At 40.4% G+C, this 17,843-nt stretch overlaps 1 long non-coding RNA gene across 1 annotated transcript; it reads right to left on the reverse strand.

Moving 5' to 3' along the window:
- Positions 1-12,988: 12,988 nt before the first annotated feature.
- LOC138410897 (uncharacterized) lies at positions 12,989-14,069 on the reverse strand. The gene is made up of 2 exons (XR_011243539.1): positions 13,939-14,069; positions 12,989-13,510 (listed from the first exon to the last, which is right to left on the reverse strand). It is a non-coding gene; the product is annotated as an uncharacterized lncRNA (long non-coding RNA).
- Positions 14,070-17,843: the final 3,774 nt, after the last annotated feature.

Consider the following 17,843-nt stretch of genomic DNA (forward strand, 5'->3'; position numbering starts at 1 on the left):
ATTACCACTGCTGCTTCAACTCTCACTTTCCCCCTCTGTCCGTCCATGATTTGTTACCTGGTAATCTGTCTCCCCAAGGCGAGCACTCCCTGATATCATTTCTCCTGTGGTATCGCGACAATATGCGCTATGTTAGTCCGACAGTGATCTGTGGAAAAACAGATGATAAGAAATCAAAAAAGGTGTCCCAAAAAGTTTGTCCACATCTTGATTTTATTCTTCCTATTGTTAGTCAAGTTTGGAAAGAGACAATTTTGGAAATTGATATTTATTGGCAAAAGCAAAGGTCTCGCATCTCGATGACTAATGCGGTATACAATTGGAGCTCATCATTAAAAAATGTGTTGCCTCTGGACATAATCCACCGAGTGAATCCCTGTCATAATAAACATATTTGCTCTTGCAGTTAAGTTGTATGGGAATGTAAATTTGACATGACAGGCTAATAGAACAAACACAAAAAGCTGACACATATAATTGTAATAAGTCCCTGTCTAAAAATGTGCAATTTCAGTCAAAGCAGCGCACAACAAACACATACAGCCTGTTACATAAAATGTCCTGATTATCACCAAAATACCTGTCTCTAATTCTTCAAGATGCAACAGAGATACAGCAACCTGAATGGCCCTGTGTCCATTGTGAGTCTGGCTGCTGAATTATTTCATTGTGGGACTAATGGAGGAAGAGATAAGCTTTTTTTTTTCTTGGTGCTGTTTAACACCGCAGTCCCCCTGGCTCCAGCACTTGCGGCTGTCCAATGGCTGTCTGGCTGGAAGCAGGGAGGTGTAGGGTTACGAGACGACGAGAACAATGGGCTGAGTGCCTGAGTCAGCACTATCTCCCTGCTTAACTCTCCCTGCTACTTGCTCTTTTTTCCCTCCAACATATCTGGCCAACCAATGGCTGCTTTGTGCTTTGGAGGGAGAATACACATGCTAATACCCCCCCCCCCCCCCCCACCACCACCACCACCACCACCACCACACACACAAGCATGAAGATAGAAGCAAGTCAAGTGGGGGTTGGGAGGACTAGGAGACAGAAAAAGAACAGTGCAGGCACTACTGTCTGTGCAGATGTGGACTGGCCCAACTTTTCCTGGTTTGCTTGAACTACCAGTCGCCCAGAACCCCCTCACCCTAGCAAAGCATCATCTCAATCAGCTGTATATGGAACCATGCTTTAAATTCAATAAACTGCCAATAATACAACAACATCAAGGTTGTTAAAACAAGTATTTTATACCAGGTTATCATATAACTTGAATTTGGACTAGAGAGTTTTAGCATTTACTTAACAAACAGCTTAACATGCTTTTGTAGGTCTGCAATTCAAATGTAAGTTCTCTATGTCAGAGTCTTAAATATAGCTTGATCCTTGTTTCTTTGCTGTTTTCACTCACTTTGCTGTGAAACACAAATGTGGGTTTGGGAGTAAATAATTACATGTAAACCTTTCAATGGGTTATCAGTTAAAGTTACTTTAAAGGAAAAATTAAGCTCGGTCTCATTTAGACGGTGTTCTACGAGAACACAGAAGTGAACAGTGAAGATGCACAAATCAAAAGACAATAGTAAGCTTTCAGCTCATTGTCGTTAAGGTGTAACAATGTACCCATCAGCCTTCCAAACTGAAGCACCTGGCAGGAGTCAAGTCTGGAATGGAAAAATCCACTGTGCAAGCACAATAATGTCTGACCACTTAAAACCCATAAGTGGTGATACTTCAAGGTTAGGTATTAGGTTACATGTTTAAAGGCATCTTCTAAAATCTGTGCACACCACCTGCTACTGAATGTAAACCAAGCCTCAATATCCAGTGTCTCCTAAAGGTAAGACGAGCCGACAAAGGTTAACAAAACAAATCTGAACTATCTCTCAACACATGATACAACACTGTATCGATGTATGTTGATGTGCTGTTGTCTTACATATGCCAGCTGCTCTTATTTGTCCCATTGTTTGATGGTTGCTTGAATTTTCTATGTAAGATTCATGTAATAACCGTAATAACCACGTAACCACAAGTTAGCGATTGGTCTGTTCAGTGCTGTGTATTTAATACACATAAACAATAGACTGCAATGAGAAAATTGCAGTTTGATTGCTGGAATTAATGGCTGCAGTAATCTTGTGGGTACAGGAGCAGCTCAAATTGTTAGAACAATGGGAAGACTGTCAGAGTGGACTCCAAAAAACGCATATGGACATGGATGGCAGCCATCTATGTGAGGAGTCTACTAATACTCTCTGCATATACTGTATATCCATTTTCTTGAGATTGCCTTTCACATATAAAGAACGCAGCAAGACATTGTTTGAGTCAGAAGTGTTCACAACAACAAGAAAATGTCAGGGACATTTGGGTTAGGGGTACCTACTATGAGAGCCTGCAGGCAGGACGTGAATTCAAATGTATTTATATAAATTCTTACCTTTTAGAAAGAACCTCTTCGGTCACCATAGGCATTTACACATCCTCTAAAATGCACGTTACCTGTGGTGTACCACAAGGTTAAAGTTTAGACCCAATTTTATTTTCTGTTCATATGCTTCCTCTAGGCCAAATCATCCAACACCACAACGTCTCCTTCCACTACTATGCAGATGACACACTGTTATACTTTCTGCTGAGACCTGATGACCCTGAAAGCCCAGCTGCTGTTAGACTGTTTAAATGATATCAACAGTTGAATGGCACAGAACTACCTGCAGCTCAAAGTCAGAAATAATATTATTCAACCCACCCAAACCCATCAATCACAGTGAACCTAGCCTTGGTGCCTGGTCAATCAATGTAAAGCCTGTCGCCAGAAACCTAGGAGTTCTGTTTGACCAAACACTCACTTTCATACCACATATTAAAAAAGTTGTCCAGTCCTGCCTCCTACAAATCAGAACCATCTCCAAAATCAAACCTGTACTTCACACCCAGACTGGCATTAAGTAATTCATGCACTAGTCCTCTCTAGACTGGACTACTATAACTCCCTCCTCTCTGGCATCAGCCAAAAGTCACTCTCCCACCTCCGACTACTTCAGAACTCAGCAGCTCTTCTTCTCACTGCTCTTAAAAGGCAGCATCACATCACCCAATCCTTGCTTCTCTCCATTGGCTCCTTGTCCGATTTAGAATTGATTCTAATATTTTACTGGTCACTTTTAAAGATCGCCAGGGTCTGGCCCCAAGCTACATTACGGAATTACTGACCCCTTATGTGCCTGCACGCAGCCTTAGATCCACAGGTGGAGCCCTGCTTGCTGTTCCAAAGTTGAGGTTTAAAACTAAAGGTGACCGTGCTTTTGCCATCAGGGCCCCTTGGCTTTGGAATGGCCTAGCTTTCATATGATAATGTGTTTTTGTGGTTTTCTTTTCACCTTTAATTTCACTCATATTACTGTTTTTATGTGTTTAAGTTTTTATTTACTTTTCCTGCTTTGTTGTCAAAGCACTTTGTATAATCGGTTTCTTAAAAAGGGCTATATAAATAAAGTTTATTACTATTATTATTAATGTTTTTATTATTATATACATTCTGCTGCAGAAATCACCTGTTTTTATTTACAGCACATTGACAATAGCTCTCGAATCTCGTCGTCTTTCTAAGTTGACGCCTGTGTCTGCATCCTCTAGATTCATATTCCCCACGTGTTTGCGACATCATCAACATCACCACTCGCCTGCTGTCAGTTTTCAGAACATTTTCTTATTGTTTTCTCAAATAGCCTCAGACATTTTCAGAACAGACAATTTACCTAGGAAAAGTTTCAGAAGATATCTGGAGCAACTGACTCTCACATTTGTGAGTGAAGTGCATGTCCGAGCTTTAGTAATAGCACATTTCAGTGCTTGAGTGACATGTGAAGGAACTTCCTCACACACAAACACACACACAGTGTGTTGACAGCAGAATCACAATGTCCTGCTCTGGAGCTCCGGCTGGCTCCCACTCACCCACCCACTAGTCACCCCCACAGAAGTCCCCCCTGCTGAGTGTGTAACAAATTTACGGCGTCTCTTCCTTCCTATTGGGGAGCATGGAATCAACTTTTACCTTTTCATTTTAAACACTTCCTCCTTGTTGAAAAGTAATACTGATTTTATTGATGATAGCACTTTTAAGTGTCCTCGTCTGCCATTCTCTGGAATTAGAAAACCTTAATAAACAAAAAGCTCTCCAATACATTACATTACAATCAAAGTAATGTAAGTAACTGAGAAGATATGTAAGCTACTGAAATAAATGTATGTTTATATTTTATACAAAAATGTGTTCTTTTGAACATGATATAAGAACATTAATGCACATATTTTCTGCTTTTTTATATATAACTTTTCACCAAAATCCATATGTCTGTGAAAAGTTTATATTGGCCATATTATTCACCAACCAATCTATGTCTCTGCTCTATTTGAAACACAGCACATTATCACCTGAAGCACATCAAAAACATGTCTGTGATCAGTTCTTTGTGTTTTCTCTCTACATCCAAATCACTGGGATTCTTTTGTATCTGTCTGTAATTATTGTCTACCCTTCCCTCTGTTTGTATGTCTGTCCATCCGTCTGTCTATCCGTTTGTCTGTTCATCTGTCTGTCTGTCACTTTGTTTGTCAGTCAGTCTGTCTGTCTGTCTGTCTCAGAACTCATTAATAGTTGATGCTTAGCTAACTCTGGAGCCAGCTGGATTCCAGCACTGGTCTCCACTCATTGCCTCAAGCCCTAAATTATCTCTTATACACACACACACAAACCAACACACCATTGTCTCACACACACACACACATTACTCTTGCCTGCCGTCCTAAATGAGCACCATAAAGCAGAGAGGGGGTTGGCTCCAGCCCTCCCTAAGGGCCGCTGGTGCCTCCTGACACAGATTGTTGCCTCATCCCGACTAAGAATGCCTTGTTCAAACGCTGGCTGTTTATGGCAGGTGATAGCGAGGGGAAAGGTCAGATCCTGGGGCAGAGGCAGAGATTGTCCCAGTCAGTAGGAAGTGAAGAGCTGACAGGCGGGTAAATACTGTGAGATGGATGTGGAGGATTGTATGCGCTCAAATAAACCTGCTCATAACTACACTTGAGTCTGGGTCACTCAGCTGTAGACTTCAATTCCGGGTAATTTTGCATAGAATTTTTAAAAGTCAAGGAGATTAAAAGTCCACTACTGGAAGTAGCAATGCAAGCGGACGTAGCGATGCTAACATGTATGCGTGCCCTTGGGCCAGAGCTTGTGTGAAGTGTGTGCGATTTTACGGTGCGTGTGTGTGTACATATGAGAACGCGGCTACAAGGAAGATACCAGCCAACACTTGAGCAGTATGGAGGCATGTGTTTTTTTGTTGTTGTTTTTTTAACTCAAATACTTCAACCCCCCCTCCTTCAGCATACTGGTTTGTAGATAATGAGTGAATTTTCATTCTTCATTGAACTATCCCTTTAAGGGAGTGCAACAAATGTCAAATGATGATAAAAAACAAGGAAAGCCATAGTATAAAGTTTCTGTGAGGGATATGAAAAAAATAAAGTGACAATTATTACAGTACAAATGCTGGTATCATATCTATCATTTTCTTTTTATTCGTGAGAAATAAGGAGCACAGAGAACTGATATAGGAGCTCTTGTGCAGCCTGACCTTGGAGTTGCTGCAGGTATGTGCCTTGGAATTCACCACTACATGATAATGTATAGTCAAACATACTGTACATGACAGGTAGTATTTCATGGTCTGTGCAGTGTTCTAGTAAAGGGAACAGTGGTACACTTGTTAGAGCTCTAACTCAATGACTTACCTTTGGTTTTCTATGGCAACATTCAGTCAGATTTACTGGCAATGTACACTCATCCAGAAATGAATTCAGCTCGGTGAGTTTATTGTTTCAGCCATCAACTGCATGTTACAGTTCACTATAGTTCAGACCTGGTAAAGAGCTGCACAGTCTGTATAGTACACCAGTCTCGGGTAGAAAAAACAACCAGGTTTTCAGCTGGCTAACAAAGCAACTTTTAGATAATCAACATTTTCACATGGTTTATTTAGTTTAAAGGTACAGTGTGTAGAATTTTGTGATATGTAGTGTCAAAATTGCGTGTTGCAGCTGAATACCCCTCATCTCAACCTTCCCTTCCAACTACTATTACTCTACATTCAATTTCTGCGAGTAGATCCCATTCACCTAAAGCTTAACCACTGGACCTTTAAGAGGTAGGAATGAAATTCAACCACAATTTTAAATTCCAATTTCACTTAAGCACTCAAAGGGTGGAGGGATTTCTCAAAACAACTTGACTGTCCTTTTCAACAACAGGGAATAATGTTAAAAAGAACTAAATAGCTTGATTAAAAGTCAGTGTGTGTGTGTGTGTGTGTGCGTGTGTTTGCAAATGGTCTGTCATGTCACCTGAGTGGTGTGGACTGATGTTGGTTCGATGTTGAGTGAGATGTCGACCGTAACACAAGGGTTTTAGTTTAGTTTTTCACAGCTTCATCGTTCTTCAGACATTTGCTTAGTGGTCGGTAAACAGTGGAGGTGTGTGTGTGTGTGTGTGTGTGTGTGTGTGGGTGTAAAAGATCACCCACCTCTTTCCTTTTCTCTCCAGCTGGTCAGCTGTATGGATACAACACTGTGTATCTAACAGCACTTTGACTTGGTTTTGTGAGTGTTTCATTGTTTAACCTCAGTTCTCCAGCACATTTATGGTTAAGACTCCTAGCTGAGTTTTTACAAGTACAATCCAAACATATACTGTGTATCTGATATTGTAATGGTCAAACTGTGTAAATGTCTTTACTGAGTTGTTCATCTGACCTCAATCCATCTCAACAAGTTTTTAAGTCGAAGGCAAAAAGCCAACATTAAGAACATTAAATGTCTTACAACGAGAACCCTGTCTCCTTCAAAATAAGTTCTTTATGTCTTACAAAGCTTTGACGAATGGGGTTTTTAGGAAATGTGACATGTAACATTTTTTTAACCATTCCAAAAGGCCTTGGTCTTGCCAAAACTTAAAAGACCAAAATGTTATACTACATTACTTAATTTCAGTTAAATCCCTGTGGTCAATGGATTTAATCACAGGGGCCATGCAAATTCATGTAACTCTTGTGCATCAAGTTATATTTCTGTGAACTTTGACATGAGAAGGGTTGATCAATACAAAAAATAATGACAACAGTGCTGTCCTTTGAGTGAACTGTCGGAGGGCCCAAAAGAGGAGAAGCTGCCGCTAACTTATCTGCTGTGAAGCACCATTTAGAGTCATCAAAGTGTTAAAAGACAAAAGTCAAAGGTACAAATGTTTTAAACAAACTGTGTGAGTATGTTGTCTTGTGGTGAGGAAGGTACCTACAGTAGCTTGCTAACAGCAGAAGTACTGTGATTGACTTGTGATAAGCTGCTATGTGTCGGCAGTGCGTTCAACAGTAGTTCCTGGACTTCCAGCAACACTTATCTTGTGATGCTCAGACTTACCTGTGCAACGGGACAATATCGTGAAGCCACAGACAGGAGGTGAGCATGGTTGTCAATGCAGACTAAGCACAGGTAACTGAGATTGTTGTTCACATCCTGTGTTCGATGTGTTATTTGGTTTAGGCTTCTGAAACACTTGATTACAAATTTTGTTAAAGATTAAAAATGTCCAGGTTTAATGCTTTGAGTCAACATTGCCTTTTATTATTTAACCAAGACCACAAATATAGAAAATAACATTTTAACCTCATGTTTATTCGAAAAGTAATTTAACTATTAATCCAAGAAATATGTCACTGTTCTAAAACTTTATTAATTTAATCTCTGTGTATTAGCATTTAACGCGTTTGTGTGTGTGCGTGCATATGTTGTCTGCTCACCAGTCCCTAGAGCGCTAAAGCATTACACTTGTGTACACATCATCCAAGTGCGTAAGAGCCAACGCCCTGGAGAACAGACTGGGCAGTGTGTGAGCCCACAGGAAATGTGTGTGTAGGTGTGGGTGTGTGTGTGTGAATTGCAGAAAGGAAGCAGGATGGAGAGTTTGCACAGGTGTGTGAGGGCTGTGTGTGTGAGTGCGTTTGAGGACTTTGAAACTCCAATGTAAGTCTGTCTCTCCTTCCATCTTTGAACATATCCTGTGTAGAGGACCAGTGTGTTGAATCCGAAGTTACAGAGAAGGGAGTCTTTGTGTTTCGGCAGCTGCACGAGTCTCGCAGTGCTCTGGTTTCTGCTACACTGTCACGGTGAAGCACAACATCAAGGTGAGGGTTGGGAAGGTGAATGGAAATGACTCTTCAGGGAAACTACTTCAGATGGAAAAGGTCTCAGTAATCTTGCCTTGATGTCTCTTAAAATATTCTGCATACATAATCCTCATACTTCCCCCAAAAAACTACTGAAACTACTGACCATCACTGCTCATTCCAAGTAAATACAGCGTCCGTTTGAACAGATGTGCCTTTATAGTAGGGTGATGTCACAATATTAATCTTAATCTTAATATGAAATTTTGGTGCCTCCATTATTGTCAGAGGAAATACCACGGTTTCAAAGTATGGCTGCTAAGCATTCCAGGTAGAGTGCTGGCCTTTTCTGCAACAAAGGTTTCTACATCTCAGAGAAGGTGTCATTAGCACATAGTTGCAACAAACCTATTGTGAAAAGTCTTATCTCTCCTGTCAGTCAGGTGATTAGGGATAATCTTTTGTTAAGAGGCTTCAAGTACTTAAGACCCACAGTTTTCCCTTTCAGGAGATCAACAGAAAGACAAACATCAGATCAGAAGATTAGGAATACTGTTCTCTTTTTGTCTTTCTTCTGCATAACTGAGTCAACCCTTCTAGTCTGTTTTCTTTGTGTAATTTAATGTGAACCAAAGACGTTTTCTGTTTGCCTTTCTTTGGTGATTTCATTTCTACAATTCTTTTTATTTTATTGTATTCTGTTTCTTTTTGTCCCTGCTGAATCCTAGGTTTTCCACAAGGCAAATTCACAACGCCAGGCATAGTTGTGGGGAAAAATTATACCAGGTTATGGTTCATTTTTGCTCCAAGCAGAGCAGCACTTGAACTGAGCAGAAGGATACTGAAACTGATTTGGGTCCCTGGGCCCACCTGAGGGGTGTCGCTCAAATTTAAGTGAAGGGGTTGGTCAGCACTGGTCATATCATGGTTTCCATATCATCTTAATTTATTCGGATGACCAAATTCAGTTTTATCCATTTCGAGGCCTGTTTACGTTACCATGGTGATATCATACCCTTCTGCCACCCTCTCCCAGTAGGGGATTGTTGTCACAGCAGCATAAATGAAGAGACTGGAGTGGATAGATAATACACAACACTAAGCCAGTCTGCAAGCCACACACACACACCCTGGGTGGTCATGCTCAAGCTACTGGGTTAATGACTTGTTTGGGGGGATTGACTCCTAAACCTCAAAGATAGCATATATGTGTGTACACAGACGCACTTACACGTAAACCGTGATGAAAAGCGTTTCCTGCAGTCATGTGGTTGGACAGTCAGCCATTTAAGTGCACTGTGGTCATCAGATTTTTACACACATATGATTTTCTTGCTAAACATGTTGATCAATGGACTTGTTCTAGCATCTGTTAACTCAATGTCTTGGCTCTATTTTAAATCACTTGCTCTATTTTAATTTCCAGTCACATTAGAAAACCCTCTGCACACTGCCTGCCTCGCAAAGACCAAAACACAGAGCTTCAATCTAGTTGAAAGCAAACACTACAATGTGACACACTGTGATTGGCTGCAAACACATTAAGCAGCAAGTATCTTTAAGTCTGGCTTCTGTTGTTCACGTGTGCTGTAAATAAATCTCTGAACTCCTGCAAAACTCCTCTGTCCATCAAATTCTTCATACAAATGTGTCTGTGTGTTGCTGATGAGGGATGTTTTCAAATGTGATACAACAGGAAGTGTTGGCTCAATAATTTGATTGGTGGTAGCAGCTGTAAACCTCAGCGAGCTGTTCATACACACTTTGTCAGACACCTCACAGCTAGTGAGCGATCGTTCTCTTCTCTCTTTTAATCTCACCTCTGTACAGTGAAAACATAATCTGAGTAGAATTTTCAACCACAACGCATGAGTGGGTAAATAAAGCTCTAAAGCCACTGAAATGATTCTAAAGACAACTTATATTTAAACATCCTCTTTTATAACTGTTGTTTCTTTGAAAGTGTGAAGATGTGGATAAAGGAGGAGCTAGAGGTCTGAGATGACAACAGATGAATGGGTTTGTGTGCAAGCCTGTAACAACAGCTGCTGGTTTTGCTTTGGGAACCATCAGCACACACACACACACCAATCCACCAACGCCCCAACTGAGCCAAGTATCCCAAAAGGAGAGAAAATGCGCTTCTCACGTACCTTCCCCACCCACTCCTTCAAAAAACAAAAGCCAATCACTTTGGGTTTGCATTCACACTGAAGTGCACACACACGCACTCACACACACTCACGCGCACAAACACATGCACACACACACACACAATACTCATGGCCCTCTTGTCTTGCCACTCAAACACTAAGACATATTCTTTGTTTTTAGCATACTCAAGCACCACCCCCCTTCCTACAAACACAGACATAAGAACATCAACAAATAAACACTTACTCCTGCTCTTCTATTCACTGGCTCATTTTAAATAAGAGCCAGGAACTTTGCAGGAAAGTCCAAACACACAAACCTACTCACATGGATCACATCCTACACATTCAAATGAGCCTGATCGCTTCATTTCTCTTGAAACATTGTTTGCTTCTCAATTTGTTTGTCTGCGGTGCAATGCACATTGCCTTCCCTTGCCTTTTTCCGCAAAGTTACAGTTATATTACGCATGCAGCTTGAATGTTTTGTGGGTGTGTAGATGCCAAGGGCTGGACCAGGGCTGGACCAGGGCTTGGTGCCAGCATGGATAAAGAGCAGATGGCGACCCTGACAGGGCAGAAAACCTCCAGTTCCCACATTCTCCTGTTCTATTCAGGCTTCACTTTTATACTTCTTAATGGCAGCATGGCATGTGTGACAGGGATAGCTTAGATTTACTTGAATGCACAGACGTTTATAAGGGTGGAGGAAAAAAAAAGGGGTGGGGGTAAAAACGTCTGCTCCCTTGTGCATACGATTTCTTTTCATGGTGCGATCATAGACGTTATGGGAACCTGGCGGTCGTGTCTGGTCACTTACTGGAAAAAGAGCAGGCTTCAGTAAGATAAGAACGAGCCCTAGCCATGATAACTGAATGATGACGCCTGATGCCCAAAAATATCCACTGTCGTCACTGGAAAGAAGAAAATATCATTCTTGTTCTAGAGTGAATCACACTGAGTCATGTAGAACCTCTGCATTTTAATGCAGTCCTTCAAATATCTCTGTTTATTTAAAATTCATCTCATATTTCCCTCCACAAACTCAGCAGCGACTCTGATACAAGTAGACGTTATTCACTGAAATCATTTAGATGTGTCAGGTGGTTGGTGACTGGTTCCTGCATCTTGGTTGCATGTTGGCTCCCTGCCATAGATTAATGGGACACTTAATTGAACTGAGCCATTGTTAACAATAGCGCTGTCTCAAATCGAGGGCCCGCATCCTTCAGAAGCTCAGATGAAGACTGCAGCATCTTTCTATTACTCTTCAACGAAGGATACAGCACGTGGATCCCTCTTACATCAGTCTATCCCAAGATTCATTGCATGTTGGTGACGAAGCTAATGACAGAGCTATGGTGGCAAGCAGACGACAGTGGTAAAAACAGGGCAAGCTTGTGTGGAACGCTTGTCCATACACAAGGCCATCTTATTTTGGACCTCCCTTCACAAACTATGCATCTTCTTGAGGACTCAGTTTACAAAGACATGCGGCCCCAGAGATTGGGACACACGTAAAGTTTATTTAACCTTTGCTTTTCCTGCTTTGACGACTCAAAATGTCTGCCGTGCCAGTGAAAGCAATTTATTGCAACATGTGACTTCACCACTGAATCTTACACACTGAGCCTTTTACTCTGGAGACATATAAACTTGTGCTACTGTTTCCTTATGTTTTAGCATGAAAGAGTGTTTATCACGTGAGTTAAACATAATTTATCTTGAGTATTTGTTTCTTGATGTTAACAGTGGCTGCTGTTCAACAGGAGTCAACCAGGCTTGTAAATTTAAGCCTTAGCATAACTAAATAGTAGCTGACTTCAACGGTACAGCGTTCCAGACATTACATGCACATTACAAAGACGTGAATAGCTTTTCTGAGAATTGGACGATTATACGAGTCAGCAGAAATATGGCACCAGCAATTTCCTCTAAATGTATGTACAACTTAGATAGCATGAAGGAAAAACATGTTTCATATTTAAAAGTAAGTGAGTAGTTTATCTGCTGATCTACAAACATTTCTTCACATCCTGCTTCTTAAGGAAAAGTAGGGGGATCACTGATACAGACAGGGAGGAGGACATGAGAGCTACACAAGAGGAAATGAGAGATGAGTCCAAGGATGAAGACAAGAGGAAGTTTGGAAGAAGTGGATCATGACCAAACCTTTTGGTACTGGTGGATTCACAGGTCTTAAGGCAACTTCTGTTCTACATGCCTTCCAGAAATCTAACTGATAGTTATTTGATTCTGTGGTATAGACAGAACAGACCTGAGATGGCGGAGGATTTCACTATGAAACTGAGAATGTTGAAACTCTGCTGTACTATGAAAGGGCTCCACACTATTGCTGGTAGGAAAACAAATCGGAAGTCAAACTTCAAATTTGAAACAGCACCCTTTTTCAGATAGTAAAGAAAAAAAGTTGTAAACCTAGTAAATTAAATTTAAGTATATTACATAAAGTGAGAATATATTTTCAACCATTAAATATTTTCAATGCACCGTTTTAATGACATTCTATAACTAATTATTTTCATGTAGCAATCTCAAACTATTTGGAGATCAGTGTGATTTTAAAAAGAGAAAAGGGACTATTGATTAGAGACTAGTGATTTATTGGATGGCCAATTAAATTGGCATATATGAGCTTTTAATAGATATACTGGTTTCATAGTACATATTTGCTGATCTGTGATTTTAAAACTTTTATTGTACAGAGTAAACAATGCAGAAGATACATTTTACATTACATTTCCATTTTCTTAATTCAAGTTATATATATCTGTGCTTTGTATTTTGTTTCTTCTTATCTATCAGTAAATTATTTTACATCATTAATAAAAAAGTTTATAGTTAAACTAATATATTTTATTGCACTGCTTCATAGCACAGTGTCCTGGCATTTAGTGCAAAGTTCTACTTTCAAGTGAGCATATACAGAAGTCATAACAGAAATCTAACACTACATCTCGCAGCAGGCACTTTCCCTGAGTGAACAACAGTCGCCTGTGAGATGCAGCAGATCAGTGATGCAGCCATCACTGCACACGCATCCGGTGTGACCTGGGCGTGATACCAGCATCTGCTCCCAAATGTCCATAAGGGTCAGGCTCCAACGACGGCCTTAAATACAACACACAACAGAACATTATAGAGTAAAAGCCAAGTTGCATCTTGAGAACTACTGACAACAGCAGTCCATACTGTAATGAAACATCTTGAGTGACAAACAAAATAAAAGTCATACAGAGACATCATTTAATTGTTAAGTTTTGATTTGCATAATGATTTGATCGTGGCCAACGATGGGAAATAACTTGCATGTTACTTTAAATATGGCACCTACGAGCACAAAAGTGTCTTTGTACAAAATATGTTGCTATAAAATGTATTTTCAAGATGATATCACTTATCTTTTGGATTTATGTGAATCAAAGAGCAACAAGAGACAGACTGAGATTAAAGAAGAGAAAGACAGATGGCAGTGAACTGAATCACCCCTATAAGCAGAGATAAACAATAAAACCATAGGCTCTTGGCATCAGGAATACCTAAAGAATTTGATTTGATGCCCCTGCTTAGGTCGGCACTTGGTTCCGTCCTCCACCCTTTGCTCTCCATCTGCCCTCCATTGTCCAGCAACTCTGAGTGACAGGTAGTATTGTTCCCACGGAGACAGTTGCCGTGGTGGCACACTCCTGAGGGTGTAGCCTGTCCACACACACATTCTCCAGCCTCCCTGTGAACCTGTTTCCTGTGTGTGTTTTCCTGCCAGATGGATGAGTCGTGCCAGGAAATGCACCGTCTCATCAGGTTTGCCGCTCTTGGGGCTGGCAGGTGTCTCCCTCGTGAAGTTTCCCATGTAAAACAGACATAGCTGGATGTGAGGTTGTTTAAAAGGTGTTAATGAGATTGTTTTAGTTTCTTTAGACAATCGAAAGTAGTAATTTCCTAAAACAGCTTATGGTTGATATCAAATATACTCAAGCAGGAGTAAATATTCAACTTGTTTTAAGCAAAGAAATAAACACATTTGGTGTTTAATGCAGTGGGATGTGTATGTGGGACAGTAATAAATATAGTAACATGTTTGTCATAACGTAGCATCATCCAGTTCAGCAGAGGAATAAACTATGCAGACTTTGGATACATGTTGTTGTATGTGGTCTTTACATGGGATTGACAAGACATATTCTCAGCCTTTCTAGCTGAGGCCATAAGACCAAAACATGTAGAGTATATGTGTATGAGTCAGTCAGTGACTTGCACAACATTAAAGTTTGTAAGATAAAAACCACACACTGTACACAGGATATAAGTAGGTATATGTAAGTATATGTAGATTAGGAGTGGACAACAGGCCTCTCAGACCCACAAGTGCTTGGGGCACCAAAGCTACAGTGGCCCCGCTCTGTGTTTTGTCTCAGGCCTAATTATACATTAAAAAACCTTTGTGTGTGTGTGTGTGTGTGTGCTGGTGTTGTAGCCAGATTGACTTTAGGCTGTCAGTGCTCATTAGGATAATGACTGTGGGATCTGGCAGGTGCCCAAACTGCGAGAGGGATGATTGGAGGAAGGAGGGGGAGTGTGAGCGACAAGAGTTATAATGGCCTGGGGATCCCTGGGATCACATTTCATCCTCCACACACACACACACACACACAGATTTAAACAGACGAAGACCATGACCAGTATTAATGATCCATCCAACACAGATCTGCATGTCGTAAAAATAAATATGCAAAGCAAAACTGGAGGGCAGTTTCTTCCTCCTCATAGGATATGAACTTCAGTTTATGTTACAGTTACTCTTCCAGGGCTAAGTTATTTAAAACGTTTTCGACACAAAGAATGATCATGGCAAAGGAAAATACGTTTTGTGTTTGGTCCGAAAGATCTTCTAAACTGCTGTAATAGATTTAGAAACTTAAGAACTGGTGTTACTAATAGTCCCTCAAAGTTATTAAAAATTCAGATATTAAAAATGATAAAATGTGAGATGAAGATGTTTTCAAATGTTTTGCTTGATAGTTTTGTCGTGATTATAACTCTTCTATTCTTGAAACTGCAATTTTGAATCCACCAATATCCAGTCAAATCCACTGGTTTGAAGATTTATCAACCAAAGACAGCCTGCAGCAAAATTCAGACCAGGTCAGAAATGTGCGACCAGGTTCCCACAGAGTAAGTGCTAAAGGACCAAGGTCAACGCACTAATCGATGAGATTATCAGAAGGAATAGGTCATTTGTGAATATATTTTATGGAAAATAAACATGAAGCAAAACAAGTGAGGCGATTAGGAAGGAAGTTTGTGACATTGATCTGCATTAGACATTGTATTCATCTGCCATGCCTCAGACTAATATCGCACAGTCAAGATTTTAGGTCCATCTCGCAGTGTGAGTTTACAAGAATTAGCCTTAGAAAACATCATCACAGCCTTAAAGAACAGTGCTTACATCAAATAGTCCTCGATTCATTTGCTTGTCACTACTGACATTAATTCAATAAGCAGGTAGAGTAAACGTTCAGAAATGTGACATTGTTGTTACATGTTATTATTACCTCCACCAAGGAGATTATGTTTTCAATCCTGTTTAAAATTACACTTTAAGTAGATTTCACAACAACAACTGAAGATATTTCCAGGAATTATTTTTCATTTTGTTAAACTTTGTGAGATAGGGCATTTTTCAACATTTCCAATATTTATGAGTGGGTGCAATTTGGTGCAGATCCCCAAAAGATTACTGCATTCAGTGAATATAAATGTTGGGCCTTGGTGGAGGTAGGAACTCTCTTGTTGGATGGTGCCATTCTGTTTACTACTTGCATTCATTGCATGCTTTAAGGCATTTGGTCTGCACTCTGACTGGTACCAGTGATAATGAGTAGGGACTCTCTCTCACACACACACACACACACACACAAGCAGTCCTGCTCAAATAAACACAGACATACAATTGCTGGGCTGAAGTCCAAACAAGGCGGCTAAATGTGAAACTCCAGTCAACTGCTTCATCTCTTTGATGCGGTTGTGTAGACTCAGACACCAGTGTGAGGTGGTGTTTGTCACAGAATCCTTCACCCGGGCAGATCAAGGGCATTCGTCACACACTCAAACATAGCGCATGTCTGCGGACAGGAGGATTATCTGTTCTGAATGGAAAGGTCAGGGTGAGGCAGCAGCTCGGATCAATGGAAAGACAGCACTGATGCTGAGTAGAGTCACAAAGAGGTTCAACAGGAACAGGTTACTTAAAAAAAAAAGAATGACAATGAAAAATTCCATTGTATAGGAACAGGAACTGGTTTCTTCATACAAGCATTGAAAAATAATTTAGTACCTTCATATCAAAAAGCTCAGATTTGATCAAAATAACTAAATGTGGTTTTACCAACCAAACATAATCATTATTTTAATCCACACATAAACAAAATGTATCACTTTTATCATCTTTTTTGATGCAGCATAAAAATCAGACTTGTTACCTGAGCCAACGTGGGCTCTGTTTTGACCTGCCTCAACCCCAAACAACTTCAGCATTTAATTATACATGAATTATGCATTTAATGAATTAAATTAAACCCAAATTGATTCAAGTCTGAGGGAGTCAAACAGTCTCAACCCGTCCTAACCTGTCAGGTTGGGTCAGGATGATTAACTATCACTGTGTGGCTTACAGTACATATCTGTGAAGATTCTCAGTCATCCAGGTCATGATATATTCAGGAGCTGTACAAGTGTGTAGAGGCAACTGGACCTGCTTGTGTTTCAGCTTTCATCCAAAAGGCTTCTTCAGTTCTCAAAGTGCAGTCAGGAATTTGCACGTCTGTTGTTCTTTGCCCTTGGACTGTTGTGAAGACTGTAAAAACCATTTTCACAAATCTGCATACTTCCTCTGGGACTTCACTGGGAAGATGTGATGGGAGTTCTTCACCTATCTGCTCAGACTTGCTTTTGAGGGCATCAGTTGTGAAGTGTCTTCCTCACTTTCTAGTTGAAAAGCTGGTTCTGGGCCTTCTGCAAAATTCTTACAGCTTGGCGGCCTTTAACAGTTGAGTCGAGACATACACTGGGGATTATGTTTTGAAACACAAGTGGTTCCTGTGGTCTGCAAGTAAGTCCTCATCCTCCCATATCCTGTAATGAATTTGATTGTGTGGCTTGTTGAGAGACTTACCTTAGCAACAGAACAGGAACCAGCAGGAAGTGATTGAAATGTATAGTCACGTTTAGTCATTGTCATGGGTTCTGCTTCTGTTTCCACTGTTCTCCACATGCTCTGAAAACAAGTTACTAGTTCACTTTATGTGGAACAAAAAGCATGTTGCTTTCATTTCCAGGATGGTCTAGTCATTCTGTTATCGCATCAGAACAAAGTCAACTGCAACGAGGAGAATATTAAACATCTGGGCTAAAAAACACGATGCTGTTTTGTCACCTTTGTTCC

Source organism: Paralichthys olivaceus, chromosome 7, assembly GCF_024713975.1.
Source record: "Paralichthys olivaceus isolate ysfri-2021 chromosome 7, ASM2471397v2, whole genome shotgun sequence".
NCBI classification, from domain to species: domain Eukaryota; kingdom Metazoa; phylum Chordata; class Actinopteri; order Pleuronectiformes; family Paralichthyidae; genus Paralichthys; species Paralichthys olivaceus.